Source organism: Callorhinus ursinus, unplaced genomic scaffold (assembly GCF_003265705.2).
Source record: "Callorhinus ursinus isolate GAN/ISIS: 27379988/994484 unplaced genomic scaffold, GSC_fseal_2.0 scaffold5, whole genome shotgun sequence".
In the NCBI taxonomy this organism is placed as follows: Eukaryota; Metazoa; Chordata; class Mammalia; order Carnivora; family Otariidae; genus Callorhinus; species Callorhinus ursinus.
The window spans coordinates 29,653,155-29,677,938 of record NW_027397067.1 but is presented as its reverse complement, the minus strand read 5'-3'; the positions used below and the strand labels follow the sequence as shown (position 1 = coordinate 29,677,938).

Here is a 24,784-nt window from a genome sequence, read left to right as displayed (position 1 = left end):
TTCTTTTTGTTAGACCTCTGCAATCTCTTCCTTACTGGCTTCTGTTATTGTATGCTCAACGCCCCATCCTCCACAAAGCAGACAGGGATATCTGCTTAATTGGCAAATTGTCATTTCTCTTTGGATAGAATCCAGACTCCATCCCAGGGTCCAAGGCTGTGAACCTCAGCTCATGCCACGCTTCCTCTGATCATCTTGCCCCAGCTGTGCAGACTTTTTTCAAGTCCTTGGTAGTGCTTTACTCTCTCCTACCTACGGCCTTTAAATTTTCAATCAGTTTCCCTATTCTCAAAGGAGCCCCAGTGGCCACAGCCTCCAGCCACTGTGTCTTTTGCAGTTAACTGTTTATTTCCTTCACACCATTTATTTTCTTTAAAGATTTATTTATTTATTTTAGAGAGTGTGTGTGAGCAGGGGGAGGGGCAGAGGGAGAGAGAAAATCTCCAGCAGACTCCCCCACTGAGCGTGGAGTCTGACATGGGGCTCAATCCCACGACCTTGAGATCACGACCTGAGCCGAAATCAAGAGTCCGACACTCAATAGACTGAAACGCCCAGGCGCCCCTCCTTCACACCATTTAGAGAAACTTTTAAAAGCCTGTTATTAGTTTGTTGGGTTTTTTTTTATCTGTCTCTCCTACTAGAGAGGTAAGCAGGACTCATATTGCTGAAGGTCATATTGAGAAGAGACTTGATCCCAAGAGAAATGCAGAACCAGTGAAAATTTTTAAACAAGGGAGAGAATGAAGAATGAAATTATACTTGCAGTAGATCTGGGGCAGAACAGTTTGAAGAGTGAAGAAGTTTGGAGGGTAGCAAGCGAGGGGAGCCCCGTCAGGGTACTATCGGAGAGGTAGATGGGTTTAAGAGATACATAGCATATTGCAGTCTTAGTGATTTTATGTAGAGAGAAAGGGAGAAGGAGAAATCCAGATGATACCCAGGTTTCTGGTTTGGGCAACTGAGTAGATGGATGATGTTGCCTTTGCTGCTATGGGGACACAGAATGAGGAGCACTCTTAGGGGTCAGTATAGGGTCTTCTTGGGATATACTGAGAGTGAGGAGAGAGGTGAGAGTGGAGGAGGTAGCCCACTGAGAGTCAAAATCCCCCCCGCAACATATCTGGCTTAGAGACATAGATGCTTATTCTATACATATCTTTTAAAATATATAAACTAATATTTTTATTAATTGTAATATCAATAAATGGTAGCTGAAAGAGTATTATGCCAAGAATATTAATACTTATTTAAGTTAATTGGGGATGTAAGAAAGCATAGTGATTAAAAGATGTGCTCTGTTGTCAAAGTCAGTAAGAGTCTCAGGTCTGCCCTACTTAGCCATGTACCCTATGAAAGTTGCTCTACCTTTTGGGGCATCAGTTTCTTTATTGGTCAAATGCTATTCTTCCACCTACTCATCATGGTGTTGTGCAGAATAAATGCAACAGTCTGCAAGATGCTTAGCACATGCAAAGTGCTCCGTAATGTTAATTATCATCAATATCACCATTACCCTTTACTTCAAAAATATCTTCCTATACTTTATTTATATGAGAGAAAGAAACTACTAGCCTACTCCACTAAGAATTATTAATTGCCTTTAAAGGTGATTCCAGCTCAAATACATAACATTATGTCATAGAGGGCTAATTCAACTCAGTTATTTTTTTCTGATAATACTTTTTGATAAAACTTTATTTGGGATTAGAACTATAGACATTCTGACTAAATTTACACAGATGTCCACAAAAGGCTATAATTATTTTACAAGCCAAAATCACCCTCCAAGTAGGATATTTGAGTGAGCTGATGTTTCTAGCTTTAAGTATGCAAACTTCAGTAACAAGCTGAGACACAATCAAGAGTGAAAAATGTGGTAGTAGAAAGATGAGACACCTGTTTGACCATGACAGTGTTCAAAGGCTTCTAATAGATCTGTGGTATTACAGTAATGGGGGAAATGACCTGCATTAGATGACATGACTCCCCATTGAAATATTTTGCACCAAAGCAAATAAACTGTACAAACATTTGTGAAGGCAACAGATGATACTCATTCTGAGAAAAACTTCCCATTTTGTAGCTTTGTGCTATTGGAACACTCTGTGAGTTATAATTAACTACTAATGTTCTTCTTAGTTCTTTACTCACTCTATTTGGTATTCTGCCCATCCTCTCTTTTTTTCCTGGATATTCTACTTTAGATATAAACTATACTTTTCTTCTTCTGGGCAAAAAATAAAAAAATAAAGCAGATAGCAGGAAGGAGTGTGTATTTTATTAAGAAGACATGTAACCTTTGACGAGCAATTTTCTTAATCAATTTTGTTCCTAACATTTTTCTGACACTTGTAGAAATTTGAAGGTTCATATATATATGACTGTCAAGAAAGAGTTAAAAGTTCTTCTCCATTTGTTTAGGCAAGAAGAGTGGCTATCCAGTAAGTGGCAGCAAACAGCTTCTAGATCCATCTCTTCTGATTTCCTTACTCTCAGATTCTTATGAATGAAGCAGAATCATTGATTGAGCAAATGGAAATAAACTTGAAAGTAGAGGATGCACATTTATGACTGTCCTAAGAAGCAAATATGAATCTGTCACTGCCTCTCCTCTAAGAAGTTTTTCAGGGCAATAGAATGTACTGATGCATGAGCACTCAAAAGACACCATAAGGCATTTTCTGCATGACTTAATTCTTTTCCAGACATAAATAACAGATTCTGATGATTAAGTGTGATCAGTTTAAATTCATAACACTGCATTGCCAACATTTAGGAACTGCAGACTACTTGTTTAAAGGATAATGAAAGGTGAAAAATGCTACATGATTGTCATGGTCACTCTGTGTCCCAAGATTTTTCAGAACAGTCCCAATTGCAAAGATTTCCATCTTGTTATCCTTTAATTACACTCTTTTTTTTTTCTTAATCAGACTGTGCATTTAGGTTTGGAAAATATGTTTTTAAAAGTCCACTCTTATTTTTAGGTACATTCAATATTTTCTAGGATCAAAGAACTTGTTTTTAAAAATATTACATAAATTTTTAAAAATTATCTCAAGAAAAGTAAATTCCATTCTTAAAATTATGGGAAAGCAGCCTGAATAGCTTAGCTTTTCCTACTTATTCTATATAAACTGACTTGCACAAAATTTCTCCATTCCATTCATCCTTTTTCTGCCTCAAAGGCTGAGGGCTTACTACAATGACATGTTTTATACACTGAAGGGGTCGAAGGTGCCAGATGATGGGCTGGAATGTTTTTCCCCTACCAGAACCAAGGCAAGGGCAAGATCCAGAGACATTTTTCAGTGATTACGTGAAGTTTCATCCTTCTTTAGTTAAACAAAAATATAATGCTCACCATAGTAAAATGGAAAGACCAGGGGTTTTCTAGTCATACAATTCAGGGTTTGAATTCCTGTTCTGTAGCTTACTGCTTATGAACTATATTCAAAGTAACTCTGAGACTCGGTTTTGACATCTGTAATATGGGGACAATACTAAGCTCATACAATTTTTCAAAGAGAAGTTTATCTAAAGCTTTAGTACCTGGCTCATTGTAGGCTCTGATTGTTAACTAATTTGTTTAGAAAATAATTATAAGTGGAAGAAGTACAACACAAAAGAGAATATTGAAGTAATAAGGCCTCTTTTGCGCCTACATAGTATGTTATAATTGGAAAAATATGGGATTTAGTGGCCAACCAGTCTTCATCAAATTTCCCAACCGAGCATTATTTTTCTTTTCTGCAAAAATAAGCATGATTATACTGCCTCACGGAGCTATTGTAGTACAGTTAGGCTCAATGTGTGTATATAAAAGATCTTAGTTCCCTGTTCCTTCCTTCTCTTTTAATACTCTCTTTATAGCATATTCTTTGCCCACTGCTTTTTGGACAGAGACTAACGTATAATTTAATATCACTCTCATAATGTTTGAGGAATAAGAGAGAGGAAACCAAACTTGGACCAATTTATGTTCTTGCTTATATTTCCAGTGGGAGAAACATATTTCTATTGACAATAACATATCTATATTACCTGTGGGTCTACAGTCCTAGGCAGATGAACTGAGGACTGTAATGTGAATGAGTCAAAGATGCCCACATGAGCTCAGTAAAAAGATACAGCTGTTCTGATTTGCTGATTGCAGCTCATTCATTCAACTTATATTTATTAACTGCCTACTAGGTATGGGCATTGTACTAAGTGCTAGTCATGCAACTATGAATAGAACAGTCCTCTCCAAGAAAGGCCTATTAGACAAATTATTATAGCAATGTGATATGTAGTATAATCCATTTATTTATTTAAGAAGCATTTGTTGAGTTCCTGTGGAATACTGGGTACCCTTCCAGTGCCTTGGATACAACAGGAAAGAAGAGAGATCCAGTCCTGGACTCCATCAAGTTTCTAATTTATTGGGGAAGACAGACGATTACTCAAGTGGTAACAAATAAAAAGTACTGATGGGGAAGTATGGAGATCTATGAGTGATCTTGAAGGGGACTCAAGCAAACCTCCTGAAGGAAGTGATGTTTAAGCTGAGAACTGAAAGACAGGTAGCAGTTAGGCAGGTAAGGGGATAGCTGCTGATCTGACCCAAAGAGGGCATGGATTGAGAAGAGCACCAGAAATGCACAATGACTTAACGCAAAGGGGGTATGGAGAGGAAGTTGCCTACAGATCAGTTTTAAGTAATTGAATGAGACCTGTATTCTTCCTGTTATTTTTAATGGTGCTACAAGCAAACAATGTTCTTAAGCAGACAGTGGGACAAAGTGGTTGAAATCTGGGCTGCACGTGGTTTTTCCAGACAACGCCACAGATTGGGATGCATAGCGTTATTTACGAAAGTACTGGGCAGCGCATCCCACAGGTTCATAGCTATGGTGTCACCAGACAGGATGCAGTGCTCACTGAGGTGTAGGTAGACAACACTTATATAAACTCTGCATTTGTCAGGAGGCCCTGGGAGCTCTAACAGACCTACAGGTTTGCAGATGTAATAAGGTTAGACCCCTCCAGAGGACCATCACACAGAAAATTAGAAGGACACATATATTTTCAAAATTAATTTTTAGGTCAGAGCAAGAGATAATGGGCGTGGCCTAAAGTGTTGCTATGGCCGGAATTCCCTGTGCCTGTTTTGAGAACATCATCCAACCCATCCAACCCGGCTTCTTCAATAATTAATTATATTCCTGGGAGAGACTGAAAATTCCAGTGAATGTGTACAGCTACTTCCAGCCTAGAGAGGTTGGTTTACTTAGTGACAGGATTTATTGGATTTTAAAATGTTTTCCTTTTTGTGATTTTCCTGACCCAGAAATATGCTTTTTATTTCAGCAGCTCTCAAAAACAGCTGAATAAATGACAGTTTCCAAACAATCACCGTTAAACTGTAAATCCAAATGTTATGTTTCCTCAGTTATGCTAAGATCCTTCAGTTTGTTTTCCTTCTATCAGCAATGAAGTATAATCCACCACCAGAATGATGATTAAAGACATTCTACCAGAAATATTTACTCCATTCTGTGGCAAACCCTTGTCATCTCCAACTTAAGTTGAACAGCGCTTGCTTAAGTGTCATTGTGCTGCTTCATGAAATAGAGGCATGTGGAATTTATTTTCTTATACTCTTTCTAATTATAGCTTAATTATCAACCACACATTTTTAAAATGGTTATTCTTAGTAGCTTTCGCCATTACAAAACATACTAGAAGTATTCCTTTCAAAATAATATTGTTTTTACTTTTCTGGGGGGTAAATGTCACACTTGTTTTTATATAATTTTTCTATGTATACTCAACTGTATAATTTGTAAAGTTCTATTTTCCAAAATTATCTCCCTACCCCAACATCCCCCCACCTCAATAAAAAGTCTCACCTCTCAGAGGCAGTGTTTCTGCTACATGGCAGACCTTGGTCATGACCTTTAGAACTAGAAGTGACCTTAGAGATCATTAGTTCAATGGTTGTCAACTTTGCAGCATATGAGAATCTCTTTGGGGTGCCTGTTTTAAGAGCAGATTTGGGGACTCCAGTCCCAGAAATTCTTATTTAGCAGCTCTAGGGATAGAGCCCAGGAATGTACTTTTTTTTAAAAAAAGCACCCCAAGTAGTTTTGAGCCCATAGACCACACATTTAAAAAACGCTTAATTACTCTAAACTCTTTTCTAAAAAAAAAGATTTATTTATTTATTTATTTGACAAAGAGAGAGACAGTGAGAGAGAGAACACAAGCAGGAGGAGTGGGAGAGGGAGAAGCAGGCCTCCTGCTGAGCAGGGAGACTGATGTGGGGCTTGATCCCAGGATGCTGGGATCATTACCTGAGCTGAAGGCAGACGCTTAATGACTGAGCCACCCAGGCGCCCTCTAAACTCTATTTAAGAATTATTTATTTATTTGAGAGAAAGAGAGAGAACACATGAGCAGGAGAAGGGGGGGGGAGCAGCAGAGGGGGAGGGAGAAGCAGACTCCCCACTGAGCAGGGAGCCTGACGTGGCTCGATCCCGGGACCCCAGGACCCCAGGATCATGACCTGAGCCAAAGGCAGGTGCTTAACCAACTGAGCCACCCAGGTGTCCATACTCTAAACTCTTCTATAGATAAGGATGCTGAGGGTAGAATGTATGGCTTGCCCATGATCTTTGGTGATCTGATTAATGTAATTGTCATCAAAGTGTTTCCACAGCTCTTCTTGACATCCTTCTACTTATATTCTAAAAGAACAGGAATTGGAACATGGTTGCCTTCTTATGAAAAGCTTCTATTCTTACCTTGAGGGGTGAGGATGGGTTTGGAAATTTTTGAAAGAAAGCTATTGCTCTACAAAGTGATCAAATGTTGGCATCATCAAGAAGCAACAACCATATGGGGCGCCTAGGTAGCTCAATTGGTTAAGCATCTGCCTTCAGCTTAGGTCATGATCCCGGAGTCCTGGGATCGAGCCCTGCATCGGGCTCCCTGCTCTGCTCTGCCGGGAGTCTGCTGCTCTCTCTCTCAAATAAATACATAAAATCTTTCTTTTAAAAAAAGTAACAACCATAAAAGTATAATGTATAATGTTTCCATGTGGCCGTTTAACAATATTTTTTTTTTAAAGATTTTATTTATTTGACAGAGACAGCAAGAGAGGGAACACAAGCAGGGGGAGTGGGAGAAGGAGAAGCAGGCCTCCCACTGAGCAGGGAGCCCAATGCAGGGCTCGATCCCAGGACCCCGGGACCACGGCCTGAGCTGAAGGCAGACGCTCAACGACTGAGCCACCCAGGCGGCCCTTTAACAATATTTGTGGACAGAGGGTAGACACTGCATGAATGAATGAATACATGGTGAATAAATGAATGAGTGAGCCAATGAATCCTGCCCCAAAACATGATGGAAAAAGTTCGGGTAGAGTGATGACTATCTCAAAGTACCTGAAAAGTCCCCATTTTGGTCACTAATAGTCAAAACTTCTGTCAGGTGGCAGGAGGAGATTTCATCTCTAGAAAAGGAGAAGCTTCCATGGTGAGTACAATTCTATTAGTCGTTTCTTTTTTATTCCTTGTAAATAGTTGAAAAGTACTTGCAGATTTCAGTAGTTTAGGTATAGTATTGGGTTATAATTTACAAGGTTTTATTTAGGTTATGTTTAGAGAAGAGTTTCTCTTCCTTTTTTTTCTTCTTTGGGAGGTAGAGAAGGTATCGGCGTGGGAGGTTTTCACTCTTTAACTAGTTGACTTTTGCTGATGAAGAGGTTACTTAAGTTTGTTTGGCTTTTTGATCTATCATGTTATTCATCTGTAGTTTTGCTTCTAGTCAAAATGGAAAGCAATTGTAGTTTGTCTTCCTTTAATGCTGGGAGATGACAGGAAGCTGGGTTTTATTTGTTTTTCTCTTTGAAGTGATACAGCTGAGTGAGCAGACGTAAGTTTCATTTTAACCAGAATTTTTGCTTAGCCTCATAGAAATAGCTCCTTCATTGAGAACTGGTGGGCCTGCTGGGCTTGGCTTCTGAAAAATTATCAGAGGAGAAGATGGAAAGGTAATGTGTGGTTTCAGAAAATTCTGGAGGAAGCACACCAGTAACCAGAAATCCAGTTTGATTACATATTTATAAAACAAAGCAGACCTAACCAGACCATGTTCTGTGAGCCATATGGGTCCAAGGCCTCCTCCCTCTTGTCTTTAATCCTAATTTACATTCTCTACAACCATAAATGAAAGAGACGACACTAACAAAAATAAAGTAACTCCTCAGAGACATTGTGAAGACTGCTCCAGGCCACACCATCTCCATTAAAAGCCACAGCCTCTGTGCGGGACAAGGACATCATGGAGCAGAAGAGAGGGAGCTGCTACAGAAGGGAGAGTACAGGCTGTAACTTACCACAGATCTGCATTTTTATGTAAAATCTTCATGGTTTTTTTGTTGACTCTTTTTTTTCTCCCCCTTAAGGCTCCTGGACTCAACTAAAACTATATTTCTTTTTTTTTTTTAACGATTTTATTAATTTATTTGACAGAGACACAGCGAGAGAGGGAACACAAGCAGGGGGAGTGGGAGAGGGAGAAGCAGGCTTCCCACAGAGCAGGGAACCCAACCCGATAGATCCCAGGACCCTGGAACCATGACCTGAGCTGAAGGCAGACGCTTAGAATGACTGAGCCACCCAGGCGCCCTAAAACTACATTTCTAAAGCCAAACCATTTGCTTTCTGGAGTCTAGAGTCTACTCCATTTTGTAAAAAAATGAAATTCTGGGTCTCTTCCAGATTTCCATATCAGCCTATAGAATATACTTATGAAAATAATTCTGATACAGAAATTGTACTTTTTAATTTTCTATAGAACAAAATAAGTTATAGAAGGGATCTCTTGGAGATAGAGTGGTGGAGGGAGGGTAAGCAAAGTCCTCATGCGTGTGTTATCCTAAGCTTAACAACAAAGGGCCTCAAACATTTCCATTGATGATATTGATATAAAAAATGGCTATTAGGATAGATACCTTCTTTCTGCATATGAAGCACCTTAGTAACCTTCCTTGAATGCAGTCTTTAAGGCACTCTCCTACTTGTTGCCTGTCAGTAGTTGCCTGTCTATAGCCCCCTGTTGCTTTTCAGAGCTAAATCTGACCTCCTTAGCACAGTGTTTAAGGCCCTTTATGTGTATCTTTCCAGTCTCATCTTTGCTATTCTTATTTATTTGCACTTATCTAATTGAGCCAATACTTATGCATAATGAAATGCACAAAACTTAAGTGTACAAAGAGTTCTGAAAAATGTATATACGTGTGTAACCAACCTCCCTGTCAAAATGTAGAATATTCCATCACCGCCAAGTTTCCCTTGTGTCGCCTTCTGGTTGATGCCCACTCCACATTTTCTGGTTTCCATCTCCATGGATTAGTTTTGCCTCTCCTTACACTTCCTGTCACTTGTACCTGACTTCCATTTTCTTCCGTGTATCAATAGTTTCATTTTTTTAAGTTGCTGAGAAGTAAATATCGTGTTGTATAAATGTATCACAATTTATTTATCCTTTGTTCTTTAGATGGGCGTTGGAGTTGTTTCCATGTTTTGGCTTTGTGGATACAGCTACTAGGAGCATTCTTATGCAAGTCTTTTAGCGGACATTTGTTTTTACTTCCCTTGGATAAACAAACACCTAGGAGTAGAATTTCTGGGTTTCTTTTATAAGGAATTACCAAATAGTTTTTCAAAATGTTTGTCCCATTTTAATGCCCATCCACAACGTGTGAGATTTCCAGTTATTCTACATCCTCACCCGTACTTGGTGGTATCAGTTTTTAAAATTTCAGTTACCCTACAGGATACAATGGGATCTGTTTGTGGTTTTATTTTGCCTTTCTCTGATGACTAATAATGTTGAACATCTTCATTTGCTTAATGGTTTGTAATCTTCTCCTGTGAAATGCCTGTTCAAGTCTTGAGTGTTTATACGGTTGTCTTATTGATTTGTAATTCTTTATATGTTCTGGATACAAGACTTTTGTTAGTCTTTAGTTGGTTGCCTTTTCATTTACTAATGGCATTTTATGATGAGCAAAATTTCAAAATTTAAATTTTTTATAAAGTTAATCCATTTACTTTTATGTTTAGTGCTTTCTTGGTACTTTTTCTTAAAAAATCTGCCTACTAAAGTTTGTAAAAATATTCTCCTATATTTTCTTCTGGAAACTCTATGGTTTCAGCTTTTACATTTAGGTTGAAGATTCATCTTGAATTTCAATATATAGTGTGACATAGGGACCACAGTCCAATTTTTTTAAACATATTTATTCGGTTATCTCCAGCATCATTTGTTGAGAAGATATTATTTTCCCATTAAAAAAGTACATATAAAAATCTTTAGACCATGTAAGTTTGGGTCGATTTCTGGAGTCTATTCTGTTTCACTGATCTGTCTATGCCAATACCACACTGCCTTGATTACCGCTGTATATTGTCTCCTTATATTAAGTCTTGAAATACAGTTGTGTGAGTCCTCCAACATTGTTCTTTACTTTCAAGATTATTTTGGCTATTTTAGATCTTTTGCATATCCATTTAAACTGTAGAACAAACCTGTCAATTTTACAGTAAAGCCTTTTGGGATTGTGACTGGGAATGCATAGATTCTATAGATCAGTTTGGGGAGAATTGACATTTTTTAACCATATTGAGTCATTTAATTCAATAATAAAATTTATCTTTCTATGTATTTAGTTCTTTAACTTTTCTCAGCAATGTTTTAGAGTTGTCATTGTACGAGTCTTATTCATAGTTTGTTAAATTTATCCTTAAGTATTTAATATACTTTGATGCTATTATATAAGTTAATGCTACTATAAATAAAATTTTAAATACTTTTTTTTAAAAGATTTTATTTATTTATTTGAGAGAGAGGGAGAGATAGAGAGCACGAGAGGGAAGAGGGTCAGAGGGAGAAGCAGACCCCCCTGCTGAGCAGGGAGCCCGATGTGGGACTCCATCCCGGGACTCCAGGATCATGACCTGAGCCGAAGGCAGTCGCTTAACCAACTGAGCCACCCAGGCGCCCAGTTTTAAATACTTTCTAATTATGCACATAGTGCAGAGAAACACACAATTGATTTTTGTATATTGACCATGTATCCTACAAACTTAATTTATTTATTAGTTCTAGTAGCTTTTGGTAAACTCATTAGGATTTTCTATGTGCATGATTATGTTATATATGAATAAAGACAGTTTTTTCTTTCATTTCTATCTATATGTCTTTTATTTCTTTTTCTTGTATTATTTTACTGACTAGGATGTCTCATGTAATGTTGAATAAAAGTGGTAAGACGGAACATCCTTCTTTGCTTTGTTCTGTATGTTAAGGGGAAATAATTCAGTGTTTCAGTAATTATAATAGTAACTAAAGATATCCTTGATCAGATTCAGGAAATTCCTTTCTATTAGTTTGCTAAGAATTTTTATCATGAATCGACGTTAGATTTTGTAAAACACTTTTTCTGCATCTATTGAGATATGCATATAGTTTTTCTCTTTTATTCTTGGTCATGATGCCTTATCTTTTCAATATATTTCTAGATGTGATTTGCATATTTTTTCTTAAGAATTGTTGCATCTGGATTCATGGGGAATATTTCCTTTTATTTTCTTTTCTTGTAAATTCTTTGGCTTTATAGGTTAATATTGGCCTCAGAAACGGAGCTGGGAAATGTTCCCTCATTCTCTATGTTCTGAGTTTGTGTGGTTTGGGATTGGTTTTTTTCCCAGATGTTTGATGAAATTAACCAGAAATCACTGGGACCTGGAGACCTGGAGTGTTGTTTTGTTTTGTTTTGTTTTGTTTTTTTTGGAGGGGGGATTCTTTATGAAAATTTTATTGAAATTCATGTGGTGAGGTTTTTAATAATATATTAAATAACTTTGATATAGAATTATACTGCTTTTTAAAATTCCTCCTTGTATGTTTTTATAAATTGTGTTTTTTAATAAATTTGTCCCTTTCATGTAAATTGTTAATTTATTGGAATTACAGTGATATTCCCTCTTTTACATCTGATATTAGCAATTTGTATGTTTTTTCTTTTTTTCTTGATCAAACTTTCTAGGTATTTATAAATTTTATTAATTTTTTTCAAAGAATCAACTTTGGCTTTGGTAATATTCTTTATTTGTGGTTACCATTTTTTAAATTTCTGCTTTAATGATTAGTTCCTTTTTTTCTATCTTAAATTGAATTTCCTTTGGTTTTCCTTGTTTCTTAATGTAGAAACTTAGATCACTGATTTAAAACTTTAATATCTTCTAATACAAGCATTTCAAGCGACAAATTTTGTTCTAAACACTGTTTTAACTACGTAATATGTTTTGTTAGTTTGTGTTTTCACCATTCAGAATAGTTTTTAACATTCTTTGTGATTCCTTTTCTGACCCAGGTGTTATTTAGAAGTGTGCTGTTTAATTTCCACATATTTGGGATTCTCTTGGATTTCTTATCATTACTGATGTCTAATTAGTTTTTCTGGGGTCTGTCAGAAAATACTATGTAAGATTTCAGTCTTTTGAAATTAACTGAGACTTGTTTTATAGCCTAGCATATGGTCTGTTTTGGTGCATGCTCCATGTATGTGTATTCTCCATACAGAACATGTGTTCTGTAGTTGTTGGAGGTGGTGGTCTACAAATGTCAATCGGGTTAAGGTGGTTGATGATGTTGTTAAGATTTTCTATATCCTTACTAATATTTTTGTTTATTGTTCTATCAATTACTAAGAGGGTGGTGGTAAATCTCCAACTGTCACTGTTTGTCTGTTTCTTCTTTTAATTTATATATACTGAAGGTTTATCATTAGGTAATCCATACTTAGGATTTTTATGTCTTAATAAATTGATCCTTTTATCATTTTGAAATGTCCTTCCTCATTTCTGGTGTTACTCCTTGTCTTATAGTCTACTCTGTCTGGTATTAATATAACCATACCAATTTTTTTTTTAAGATTTTATTTATTTACTTGACAGAGAGAGACACAGCGAGAGAGGGAACACAAGCAGGGGGAGTGGGAGAGGGAGAAGCAGGCTTCCCGCTGAGCAGGGAGCCCAATGTGGGGCTCGATCCCAGGACCCTGGGATCACGACCCAAGCCGAGGGTAGACACTTAACGACTGAGCCACCCAGGCGCCCCTAACCATACCAATTCTTATGCTCACAGGTTGATGCAGTATTTTTTTCTAGCTTTTATTTTCAACCTGTGTTTTTAGGCTTAAAGTACATTTTCCACAAATAATAGATGGTTGAGTCTCGCTTTTTAACCCAGTCTATATATATCTTCCTGTTAATTGGAGTGTTTAGTCCACTTACAAATGTAATTATTGATAAGGTTGAATTTAGGTCTTCAGTTTTGCTACTTTGTCTTCTATATGTCCCATCTGTTTTTCATTTCCCTATTCCTCCTTTCCTGTCTTCTTTTGTGTTCATCAGATCATTTTTGATATTTCATTTTCTTTTCTCTGTTGGCTTAGCTATCTCTGCATTTTTTTTTTTTTTAGTTGTTGGATTACAAGGTGCTTCCTTACCTTATTAGAATCTACTTTGAATTAATATAATACCACTTCATGTAAAATATAAGCTCCTTGAAACAGTATAGGACCTTTCACTATACTTTGCACTAGTTTGAATCTATATACATTATAAAGCCCACAGAATGGCATTACAGTTTCTGCTTTAAACAATCATGTCTTTTAAGGAAATTAAGAGAAGAAAAAAATATATGATATTTTCATTTGCCCACATAATTAACATTTTTAGTTCTCTCAGTTTTTTTCTGAGATCCAAATTTTCTTCTGATAACATTTTATTCAAGCTTGAAGAACTTCCTTTGGCATTTCTTGAAGTCTGAATTTGAGTGGTATTTATGCATGGATAAGGGGGCTTCTTTCCTCTGTAGCTCCCTCATCTCTGAGATAACCTCTACAATTTCCAAATACTCTAGCACCTTTGAATTCTGTCAGCTGACATCTCAAGTCAAGTAGACTTGGAAAATATCCTAACAGAAATGCTGTATAGATTTGGGTCTCACACAGGAGGTCCCATCTCTCAATGGTTTAATCCCTTTCAGGGTCTGCCCAGTTTTATTGCTCTCCAGTGTCTTCAAATAGTTGGTTTTAATATTTTGTGGAGGGGCTCCTGGGTGGCTCAGTCGGTTAAGCATCTGCCTTCGGCTCAGGTCATGATCTCTGGGTCCTGGAATGGAGCCTGGTCCTAGGATTGAGCCCTGCATCGGGCTCCCTTCTGAGCAGGCAGTCTGCTTCTCCCTCTCCTTCTGCCCTTCCCCCTCACACATCCTCTCTCTCTCTCTCTCTCTCTCTCTCTCTCTCAAATAAATAAAAATATCTTTTAGGGGTGCCTGGGTGGCTCAGTCTTTAGGTGTCTGCCTTCGGCTCAGGTCATGATCCCAGGGTCCTGGGATCGAGCCCCATGTCGGGCTCCGTGCTCTGCAGGAAGCCTGCTTCTCCCTCTCCCACTCCCCCTGCTTGTGTTCCCTCTTTCGCTGTGTCTCTTTCTGTCAAGTAAATAAATAAAATCTTTGATATATATATATATATATGTATATATATATATATCTTTTAAAAAAATAATATTTTACAGAGAGTTTATAAATGTTATCTGTGGGAAGCCTAGTTTAATACAAGCTACTCTGCCACTAGAGGAACTTACCATTCACTTACTACTCTATAGTAGGGGTAGCAAACTCTTTTTTTTGTAAAAGGCAGGTTAATAAATATTTTATTTTAGGCTCTATAACCCAAGAAACAAAATTGAAGATATTATGTACATATTTATAGAAAGATAAAACAAATTTCCACAAAAAATTTTTAATGAAATTTAAAACATAGTAATAATTGAGTACAATTTTGTCTAAAGGGAAGAATGGAATTTGGGGGGTAATAACATTTTGCTAGATTGTGGTTCAATATTAGCATTCCCTATTATTACAATTGATTGTAAATTTTCATCTGTTGATGCTACTTCTCTAATGAGATTTTACCTTTGAAATGTCTTTTAACAGAGATAAATACTGCCAAATACTGTTATTAATCCATTAGCACACAATTTTAATTGAACATACTCATTGCTTAGAAGGCATTTACAGAATTCTATTAGGTTCTTAGTATTTGCCTTTCAACATGCCATTACATTGCAGATTAACCTCTTCTAATTGAAAGTTAGATAGAAGCTCCTCAATTGCACAGTTAAATTGATTTTGAAATATGAAAATTTCCTTTGGATCTTGCATTGAGCTGCAAAGAATGCTGCTGGTTTTAGAACTTGGAAGATATACTCTATGCAAATTTCTGTAGAAGCGGAGATCTTCCTTCTTGTTTCACTTTTTATAACATGGGAAGTATATAAAGCAACTTGACATTATTCATGATTTAAACAACATTGTCTTCAAAATGACTCTTCCACAGTATAAGTGTCACATAAGAGAACTGTAACTTTGTAACTTTGGTTCAGTTTATTAAGAAACATTATTGGATTTGAAGCAAAAGCTATTCCAAAGCCATTTGGTGTTCAATAATAGTAGATGAGGGTGGTTCTCATTCAGAAAAAAAATCAAGTCTTAGCCCTAAACTCTAAGAAAATCGCAATAAAACTTTGCCATTAAGCTCTTGAACTGATTTGTAATTAAGCAAGTCAAGATGTTCGGCTTCTATTTCTGACAAGAATTCATGAAACCCACAATTGTTAAGTCTTTGAAAGCAAATGAAGTTCACCACTGATACTACTGTTTCAATGACACATGATAGATTCACAGACTTTCTGCAAAGTTGCTGCCGATGAACAATACAATGAACAACCTTACCATTTTACAAACTTTGTAAATTTTTCCAACTAAGCCTTTTTATGCTGCACACATATTTTTACCACTGTCAGCCCTAACACATCCTGGTAGATTCCACTTCAGGTTGTACTGCATTAGCATTTTCTCAACTTTTATCTTGCCTATCCTTTCTCAATGCATACTTTTCATAGAAGCTAATTCTTCAGTCACTTCAAACTTGGCCTAGCTCCTCAAATAACTAGTCATTAAGGAGTATGAGTAACATCTGTCAACTCATCAAGAGCCAAAGGAAACAATTCAAAATCATTTGCCTTGTTTTTAAATTGGTTATGGACCTTGCTCTCCCAGTCCTCAACTCCACAAGCAACTGCTCTCACAGAAAGGCTAATAGTCTTAAACATGTTCTTTTTTGTATGTACATATTTCTTCAAATGCTGGAATCAAGCACAATTTAATTAACTTGTATTGGTAGATGGCTTTCTGCTTGAATAACAAATCACTTGGAAAGTTACTTTGATTGCAGCCTCATTTTCACTTTTTATTTTGTGCAGAAATTTTGCTGTGATGAGATATTCTGTTTTAAATTAAAATTATCTGGTTGTTTTTTCTGTTACTTTCCTACAAGTTGGAATGCTGAGAGGAGGGTTTAGCCTGGTGACATCAATGTATATTCTTTCAGCACAGCTCTTGTGAGGTCCCACAGTAAATGCAGTGCTTTGCCACATAGTAACAGAATAATCCACACTCCACTCTGAGTGGAAACCTACTTTTCTTTTCTTGTTTTGACATGATAGGTATGCGTGGGTAATAAACCTAAGTGGTTTGGTATAGTGATGTATGTGGTACTCAAAAAGCTACAGTTAAAATTGCATCCCTGTGATTTATTGTACGCGAAGCAGCAGAGAGAAGCAGTGAGAATGTCACGTACATTCTGTGTTTCGAGTACTCAGCTCTGCAGCTGTGGCGCAAATGCAACCATGTACAATATGCAAACAAACGAGTGTGTCTGTGTTCCAGTAAGACTTTATTTGTGAATACAGAAATTTGAATCTCACATAGTTTTTATGTGTCGCAAACTATTCTTCCTCTCATTGTTTTTCAAACACTTCAAAGTGTTGTAAAAATCAGTTTTAGTTCACCGGCCAGTGGCACTATTTGGCCTATGGGTCCTATTTTGCCAACCCCTGCTCTATAGTAATTCTGAATCATTTACAGTCTTCCTTATCCCTTTCGCCATCATTCCATGCCTCCATGCCTTTGCACATACTGTATCTTTCCCACTGAAATGCTCCTCCTCTCTACATCTTCCTGATGTCATTTTCTTTTTTTTTTTTTTAATATTTTTTTTATTCATCTGAGAGAGATAGAGCATGAGCAGGGAGAGAGGCAGAGGGAGAGGGAGAAGCAGGCTCCCCTCTGAGCCAGGAGCCCAATGTGGGGTTCGATCCCAGGACCCTGGGATCATGACCTGAGCCGAAGGCAGACGCTTAACCATCTGAGCCACCCAGGCACCCCCCTGATGTCATTTTCTAAGATACTGATAAATGGTCACCTGCTAGATGTTTTATATGGTTCAATAGCTGTACTTTGCGTGATTTTGCTATTGCAGAGCTAAGTCCAGAAAGAATGTATAAAAGAGTGAAAATCTGTTACTTCACTCTTTTCTGAGTCACATAGAAACAACCTGTTGTTTTGTTTTGCTTTTAAGTGATTAACTAGAAATTGTCCTGAGAGGGAGTGGAGGTTTTCAGGATCAGAGAGAAAGTTGCAGAAGAATATGATTTACACCAAAAGATTGTGATGGGGATTAAATAAGATGGAGAATGAACATTCTAAGCATAAAAAAGACTGGTAATAAAACTGGGTTTCTTCTCTCTTTTTGCCTCTGAAAATGTTTGATTTTAAGAGCAAACTGGTAAAAACATATGTGCACCACCACACACAAAATTCAGCTTCTGGGCAGTAAATCTACATAGATTTTCTTATGCCAGTGTCATCTTTATCTACTAGTTAGATGTCTCTGTGATTCCATTTCTATTTCTGTGAATAAAATGTAACTTTCAACATTATTTAGCTTTATTGAAATGTTTTAAAAACATGTAGAAAGAAAAGAGGAACACTTCCTTTAAGAACCTCCTTGCGTCATAAACCAATTATGTCACAGATTTATGGCAGGTTGTAAAATAGAAAGGTTAGCAAAGAACCAGTGTTAAAGTTTTTGTGGTGTTGGAAGAAGCTAGTTCTTGGACTGTCAACAGATCTTACATCTCTCATGCTATAGAATGAAGAACCAGAAAATTAGAAGGACCAAGATTATTATTTTGCCGACGGCCACTAAAAGGGATCTCATAGTATCCATGAGAGAAAGCAGCATTTTTTTTGGCCAAAAGTGAAAAAAAAAAGGAAAAAGAAAAACAGCACTTCACATCCTCAAAAAGGGAACAAGACTGAGTTCTAGCTGAAGTAATAAAGTTAAATTAGGTCAAGTGGTACTTCCCTCCTAAAGCCTTCCCTGATCTCACCTCACCCATCTCCCTGCCAGAACATTACTGCCTCCACCATTACCATATACGTGGCTTGGGCATACTACTTTCAAAACATGACTACTCTCCTTTGCATTTCCTTTTTTACATTCCTGCCTCCCAGTACTGCAGCAAGCCACACTAGGTTGGAATCACAACTCCACCACTTAACTCTTGAATAACTGGAGCTATGTCTTACTTCTAACTCTCTTTGTGTACCCAGCAACTAGCATAGGTGTAATAAATATCTATGGAAGAGAGAAATAAAGGACTGGGTGGATGGGATGAAAAAATAGGGCAAGACAGCTAACTGGAATCTCTTACACTGATGGAAAGCCCTCTGTCTTCCATAGCACTTCTTACTATCACATCTGCCACCACACACACCCAGGTTCCAGACAATGCGTATTGACAAGTTCTGGCTCAAGAAAGGAAAATTCAAGGTTCAATTATGACAACTGACAATTCATGGTAGATATAGCGTGTTGTGAGAGAAGGCACTGGTCTAGATAGAAGGGTGTGTATGTGTGTGTGTGTTTTCATGACATGTTCTCCTATGGTTTTATAAACAAAGGAAGAGATTTCAAGAACAACAGGGAGGGATAGACTGGACTCATAGTAAAAGAAAGGTGATTACAAATATTGTTAAGCATTGTGGTAAAAAAATCAAATCTCCAGGGTACCTGGGTGGCTCAGTTGGTTAAGTATACGACTCTTGATCTCAGTTCAGGTCTTGATCTCAGGACTGTGCATTCAAGTCCTGTGTTGGGCTCCACAGTGTGGAGCCTACTTTAAAAAAAAAAAAAAATCAAATCTCCAATAAGCCTCACTTTCCATAGATATAGTCACCCAAAATGGTACTTGGATGGCTAGGTGACCATAGAAATTGTTTTCTCCCTTCTTACTTCGTTTGGAATTTCTTCTTCCTCCCTTTCCTGTTATCTGCAGCTTACCTGCACATGGTCAAAATTATTCGCCTCTCCTAAATGCCTAGACAGGCAGGTCTATGATGGCAAGATCAAAGTACCAAAGGAAAAGGGAAGTTGGTAGAATAACTTCTCGTGACACCCTCTTTCCCCTTCTGCTACCTCTCTGAACTCACTTTGGTGTCCTCGTCAGTCTCTAGCCTTTAAAACTAGGCTTCTCAAAGTGTGGTCCTCATTGCATCACCTACATCAGGATCACCAGGGAAAGCTTATAAAAAAGGTAGGTCTCTGAGCTATGCCTGTGGAATCAGAATCTCCAAAGTTGGGGCCCTGGGGACTGTGAAAGTTTTTTAGAGTGTCTGGTTGTTTGTATGGTTTCTTAATTATGTTATTTTTTGAGGAAATAGTATATTCATGTAATTCTGTACTCAAAAAATGTACAAAGGTATATGGTGAAAATTCTTTCTTCCAGTTATGTTTCCTCCCTCCCAGTTTTCCAATTTCTCTATTATAGACAACTATAAATTCATTTATTTCATTTATTAACATCTCTTAGAAATCTTTTCATATTAGTACAAAGAAGTCTTTACATCCTGTTTTACAACTGCCTATTTTCCCACTGAATGGACGTACCATAACATATATGGTTTTTACTATATTTATTTGTACCAAAATTTACCATTTATTTTTTTGTTTGTGTTGTTTATATGTCAGGCAGACTTTAAAAATGCTTTTATGAAGTCAAAATGATCCATCTTTTCTCTTATGTTTTCTAGAGTTTGAGTTATATTTAGCAAGATGTTAGGCATTTTATTTTCCTTGGCACTTTCACATATTATGTTATTTTTAAAGTGTTTTGCTGTATAATTCCAGCTGGAAAATTCAACAGGATAAAATAACTACCATCCCATCAAGTGTTTTAAATGTTCAGAGCATGGCTAAGTCAACTTAAGACTATATAGGAATAGAAGTTCACCTATATTAGTGGTTTTATGATTCCCTCTTTTTTTTTTAACACTTAAATCTTTTCTTCTGTGTTTTAATAAGCCCTCCAGATGATTCTTCTCTACATCAAAGTTTGAAAACCACTTCTTCACCAGATCTCTTATCTATCTCTTCATCTCACCTCAGAAAGTTTCATCAAGCCTCAAAGATCCACTTTTATCACCACTGTGGTCTCTGTATTTTCCTGTAAGAAGACTTGGTACAGCATTAAGGAAAGCCCATTTCTTATGGTCTTACTGGCAGCATCACTTAGGGACGTTGCTTGTCTCAGGAACTGAACTGAGATAACTGAATGTGTTCAAAACATCTTACCACTCATGGTGTTGGTAGGTATTTTGACTTCTAAGAATTTCATTTCCTCATCTGTAAGACAGGAGACAACATTGCCTATCTCAAGAATGTAGTACATGTTAAACAATACTATGATCTAAAGTACACAGTAGAGTGCTTGACACACAGTGAGCAGTCAGTAAATGGCAGTTGGTATGAACAAGGTAGGCCAAAAGTTGTGAGGCTGTCTTCTGTCCCACACTGTACCAAGGGAGGAGATAAACACAGTTGGAAATAACAGGTGGTAACAGTGGAAAGGAAACAGGCTGGCCAATCCCTAGGGCTCAGAGAAGAAAGGAAAGAGGGCTTTTGAGAGCTGGCGAAAGACCCGGAATGTCCTTAGAGTTTTATGTTGGCAACAGGCCTCAGCCTCCCACAGCTGCTCACCTACCAACTCTTTGGAATTTTAGATTTCAGGCACGAGATGATTTATATGGTTGCTTGAGAGCAGTGAATAAATGAAGGGAAAAAGTGTCCATGAAAAGACCAGTTTAGTAAAACTTCTGGTTTTTCTTTCTTTGCTGGTGGTACCCTGCCAAGACCTCCATCCAGACTTGGCTCACAGCTACTCTGCTCTGCGACCCACAGCTCGCTGGGGAGGTCACAAGCTGGTTATTATCCCATAACCACACCGCTTATCAAGCTTTGCCCTTGTCTTCTTCAGTGTGAATGCTTGGGCTCTTCACTACGCAATGAAAATAAACAGCTATGTAAATGGTCTCCTGGCTACTTGATCCAAACCATAAGGAAAACCTGCTTTACAAGCTTCCACTGAAACTTCTAGTAGAATAAGCAACTGATAATTCTACACCAAATGTCTGGCTTTTAGCCAGGACTAACAACTGTTCCCTTTTTATAAGCCACATTCTGGTGACCATGGAGAGTCAAAATAGACATTTTGATTCTAGAACATTTTTTTAAAAGAAGGTGAAATCACAGTGTCATTATGCAAGCTAACTATAGGTTTAGGATGAAGAAAAAGTTAGCTTAAAAACTTTAAATTGGTTGACTGTCAATCATTCATTAAAATATTACTGTCTTTCGAATTGTTGGTACTCATTGCTATTAGAGTAGGGTTGCCAGACTTAGCAAATAAAAACAAAGGGTGCCCAGTTAAATATGAATTTCAGATAAACAAGGGATAATTTTTTAGCAGAAGTATGTCCCATGTAATATTAATTATTTATAATATTTAGTACATGAGGCATATTTATACTAATAAATTATTTGTTGTTTATCTGAAATTCAAATTTCACTAATCTGGCAACTTTAACTTAGATGCATTTTCACTATGATGCCAAGAAACATGAGAAGGGCAGGGTAACATTTTAAAATTCTGATGAGATAGTTGAACTTCTTTGCTAGGTCAAAAGATAATATGACCTTTTCTTTTTGCCATTTGTCCTCTATTAAAATTAATTTTGTATTTTCCACCAAGCTCTAGAGTTAGGGTTTTTATGATTCTTTTAAAATATGTGAGGGAAAGAATTAATATAAAGTATTGAGTACTTGCTAGATGCCAAGCATTTTTCTAGGCATTTTAGATATTATACTACTTAAAATAATTTTCCTGTATAATTTCAGTTTGAGAGCACCTCAGCAGAATAAAATTATTATCATCTGGATGGATCTTTGTAATATATAGAGTGGCTAAGTCCATTTACGTCAATAAAAATTGATTAAACCCAAGATGAGTCAGATACTGTGCTACACAATAGCCCTAAAAAGGATAATATTTATTCATTTATCTTTAGGAAAAATATAGTCTTCATCTAAAGCACTAATGCCATTATTAGCAGCAGAACATATTAATTCAAACTTGAGAGGAGGGCGCCTGGGTGGCTCAGATGGTTGAGCGTCTGCCTTCGGCTCAGGTCATGATCCCAGAGTCCTGGGATCGAGTCCCGCATCGGGCTCCCTGCTCCTTGGGAGCCTGCTTCTCCCTCTGACTCTCTCTCTCTCTGTCTCTCATGAATAAATAAATAAAATCTTTAAAAAAAAAAAAAAAAAAAAAAACTTGAGAGGAAAATATAAATGAACTTTTAACAAATTTACCAATTATTCTTGCTTGTAGATATAATTATTTAGTCAACTAACATTTATTGAGTGGACATAAGTGCCAGGCAAAGAGGCTGAGGCTCTAGTTCCTGAACTCATATTGCTTACAGTCTGGTGGGGGAGACAGACAGTATGACCTTGGTTGCAAAGAACCTCCTAGAGTGTGAACACAGTTATGCATTCCAAAAAGGCTCCCCACAGTCAACTGTGTGAGAGCACCTCAAAGACTCTGTACACTCAGCACGTGAATTCAGATAACCCACTTGGCACAGTCTGGAAATCCTAAAGAGTTACAATGGGAAGCAAGTAAATAGACTTCTCTAAGAATTAAGTGTAAATATAATTTACAGGAATTGCCTTGGTGACTGACGTCAGACTACGTAACACAGGTACACATTGTCCTACTTGGGCTGACAATATCCCATTGGTAGATGAGGTCTACTTGAGTGTAATTGCAATTCTGTTTTTCAAATAGTCTATCATAAGGCAGACAGAATATTCCATGGTGATAGGTAGAATGTGATAGGTTTTTTTCCATGAGGGAATGTCATGGGCATTCTTGTTAGGAAATGCTTGACAACAAAGACAAATAGTACACATTTGCTGAAGATACAAATCTCATATACTTATTTGTATGAATACTCACATATATTCACAAATAATCACAAATCTTTTGAAAGATTAAAGAACCAGAGCTACCTTACAACTGTAAGTGCTTGGTCAGATGCAGTGCCTCTTAAACTCAGAGTTGACTTGATAACAGTGGTTGGCATTCATGTTCTTAACATCATACGTCCTATGGGTGTTTGAGATACTCAGATAGGCTGCAACCAGGAATTCAGGGGGAAGTAAAGCACTGAGACAATCCTCCAGTTTCGTTTAAATTAAAAAAAAAAAATCCAAGATGATTGAATTGAGTGTTTGGAGACATCAGTTTTTTAGATTCTATAACTACTTAAGTTTTCCTTTTGACACACTTACTCTTTAAAGACACAATATAAGAGTATGTGAATATATCATTGAGGATATTCAAATTTTAATCAAGTCTGGTTGTTCATGTGGTTAAAGCCTCCAGTGGATTCACTCATGATTTTCAGCACCAGTGTCTTCACTTCTCTTTCATTAACGTTTAGGTGTGGGTGACCTGAAACAAATTCCATAGTGTGTTTGGGTTACCCAGGACCACCTCCAATGTATTTAGAGAGGAAGCCTAGTTAAGTGAATAGTCTTAAGGACAAGAAGTCATCAAAGGGCAGTATGCAGAACAAGATGTTAGTGTGTGGGAGAAGAATTCCTACTAGTTCTGCTTTGATGATAAGCAAGTGTGAGATGAGTTATAAACATGGGGCCATTCCTGTTTCTCCATTGGGTGCCCTTCCATCTTTTCCTGAATATCTGCAGTGAATTCTGCCCTGATTTGCCATAACTCAGTGTCAAGTTAAAATGAACCTTACTATTTATTTCCTCAATCTGATTGTATTTGAGGCTCTTATTCTAATACCAGTCAACTTTTGGGAAATCATCAACTTAGGACTAATTAAAGGCAAAATAATTACCAAACATCCTGCCACAGTGGAATTTGCTTTTTTCAGTAGTCTATACAAAGTCTCAATTTAATTTTTTACAAAATAATTAGTCAACTGTAATCCTTTCTGTCCCTGTTTAATGTAACTCAACAGATGTTTATCAAGAGGCTGCTTTGGACTCTGTGACGGTAATATTCAAATAGGTAAGGATTAGAGTCTTAGAATTTTATAGTTTGCAGCCAGGAATAACTTTATAAATCACCTGGCCTATGTTCCTTACTTTACAGAAGATGAAACTTCTTTTTTTTTAAGATTTTACTTCTTTGTCAGAGAGTGAGAGAGCGCAAGCAAGGGAAGTGGCAGGCAGAGGGAGAGGGAGAGGGAGAAGCAGATTCCCCGCTGAGCAGAAAGCCCGATGCAGGGCTCCATCCCAGGACCCCAAGATCATGACCTGAGCCAAAGGCAGATGCTTAACCAACTGAGCCACCCAGACATCCCTGCAACTTCTCAATAAACGAGAAATTTCATACATAGAAAGTAAGTTAGGATCAGGCCACCTACTTTAAATTACAAGTTACCA

General features: G+C 37.2%; 2 long non-coding RNA genes across 6 annotated transcripts in view; one reads left to right on the top strand and one right to left on the bottom strand.

Moving 5' to 3' along the window:
- LOC141372736 (uncharacterized) overlaps window positions 1-24,784 on the bottom strand; it is an 823,585-nt gene that overhangs the window by 689,687 nt on the left and 109,114 nt on the right. The gene's annotated exons all lie outside the window — the stretch shown is intronic.
- The window catches only part of LOC112823178 (uncharacterized), a 166,191-nt gene that overhangs the window by 68,805 nt on the left and 72,602 nt on the right, over window positions 1-24,784 (top strand). Inside the window, exon 5 of one of the 5 annotated variants that reach the window (XR_012378244.1) lies at window positions 2,425-2,837. The exons of the other annotated variants lie outside the window; for them this stretch is intronic. This is a non-coding gene — a long non-coding RNA (uncharacterized lncRNA). Of the gene's footprint in view, window positions 1-2,424; window positions 2,838-24,784 lie in introns of those variants that run through there. 5 annotated transcript variants of the gene reach the window in all.